Source organism: Frankliniella occidentalis, unplaced genomic scaffold (assembly GCF_000697945.3).
Source record: "Frankliniella occidentalis isolate FOCC.00 unplaced genomic scaffold, Focc_3.1 Scaffold12, whole genome shotgun sequence".
NCBI lineage: Eukaryota > Metazoa > Arthropoda > Insecta > Thysanoptera > Thripidae > Frankliniella > Frankliniella occidentalis.
The window spans coordinates 826,849-828,703 of NW_026267142.1; the positions used below are offsets into that span (position 1 = coordinate 826,849).

Consider the following 1,855-nt stretch of genomic DNA (forward strand, 5'->3'; position numbering starts at 1 on the left):
ATGAGTAAATTATATGTAATTAATAGTTGATGAGTGCTCAAAGTACCGTTTAATATGATTGCAGGAACTCGGCCCAGAAATGTTCTTGACATGAGCATAGAAGTCCATGGAGTCATTTTTACCTGAAAGTACAGGTGAGTTGACATGAAAGTAACAAAAGCTGGTCCAATTTGTCTCTGTTCAGACGCTATGAGAAGCTCCCTTTGGTGTCCATCAAAGTTCAGTTTTTAATGGTTTTTGTAGCGCCTTGGTTCTTCCCTGACAATTTCAATCCTCCTCCGTCAAAATCCAGTCTGGAATTGGTTTGAATTGGTGGGGCAGACTCTCCTTCCACTTGCTATGTGTAAATATTATGGAGCCGACCCACTACAGCAGAGTTCTTTTCCTGTTACATTAGCTTGTGCGCCTTACGTAGACAACCTGCCCACAGTTCGAAAGACCACCCCTTAAAACTCAAGTTTCTGAGGACAGGGGTGGTTTCTGGCGGAACCAAAAGTAGTTTTGTGGTCCCCTGGGTCATCCCTGTCGATTCGACTACTTTTTCGTCGAAATCTGGACCCATCAATTTTCGCTAAAATCACAAAGGCTATAGCCTTTGTAAATTTGGCCAAAAATGAAAAAAATTAAAATCGATGGAAATGGTTGGGATTGGTCCGACAGCATCCTCTTTCAATCTCTCCGTCGAAATTTCACTTCGCAGACCCATTTTAAGCGAGTTACGCCCGTTTTTCTTGTACCGGCTCGGCTGCTAGGTAGGCAGCCCGTTGTACGCTGTCCGCAATCCCTTAAAACTCAAGTGTCTCTGGACAGGGGTGGTTTCTGGCGGAACCAAAAGTAGTTTTGTGGTTCCCTGGTTCACCCCTGACGGTTCGACTACTTCTCTATCGAAAACCCGACCAACCCATTTTTGTTAAAAATGGGAAGGCCTTTGTAAATTTGGCCAAAAATTTTAAAAAATAAAAGTTGCTGGAAATGATTGGAATTGGACTAGGAAATTCGTCCTTGACCTCCTCTGTCGAAATTGCGTGCTTCCTGCCTCTTTTGCATCCTGTTTCTTCAACTATAAAATTGCGTCTTTTGTTTGTTGCAGGAAGATCGGCCTGGAGGTGCACCTGACTTGGACATCAGTAAAGCAGTCTATGTGTCACCTGCTGTATGCTGAGTTGGCGTCGCAGCACACAGCAGGAGGAATCGCTCCTTTTTCTCATGATCGCAGGAATGAATCTGGTAAGTTTTGACCTTCAATGTGATGTTAACATAAAATACCAGTACATTTATGGTTGTCATGTCTGGTAAAAGTTGATTTTGGTATTGTTTCTATTTGGGGGTTACTTGTCATTTCTTTACTGCTTATTCTTATTCCATATATATGGCTTATTACTTGAGCCTAAAATATCTAGTCGGGTTTTAATTTTAATGCGGAACTGGAGGCAAATCATTAGGAATCACTGACAGTAATGCTGCTATTTATTTCATTTGTATGGTACAGTCGAAGTAAAAAAAGAAGTGATGCTGGTTCTTGTCCAAAGGGATGTGCCTGGACTTGAAGCTGGCCACCTGTAACATAGAAAGTTCATTCGATGAGTTGGCGTCACAGTGATACAGATGGACCAGAACACGTTTGTGTTGAACTCTGAGATAATTTGAATTTACTTATATCTTTTTCATTCTTTTTCAGGTATTCAGATTCGCCCCAAGTCACCAGCAGAAACAAGCCGACTACTTGAGGAAGACTTAAGCTTATAATGTTAGAAACAATAAAGAATTAAAATACTATCCAACATTTTACATTATTTCATAGACCTGATTCTACGCTGCAGTAACTGTGGATGTAGTAGCAGACTGCCACCACTAC

At 41.4% G+C, this 1,855-nt stretch overlaps 1 long non-coding RNA gene across 1 annotated transcript; it reads left to right on the forward strand.

Annotated features, from left to right (window-relative positions):
- The first annotated feature begins 6 nt into the window (after window positions 1-6).
- Window positions 7-1,776, forward strand: LOC127748756 (uncharacterized). The gene is made up of 3 exons (XR_008010767.1): window positions 7-134; window positions 1,091-1,227; window positions 1,679-1,776. It is a non-coding gene; the product is annotated as an uncharacterized LOC127748756 (long non-coding RNA).
- Window positions 1,777-1,855: the final 79 nt, after the last annotated feature.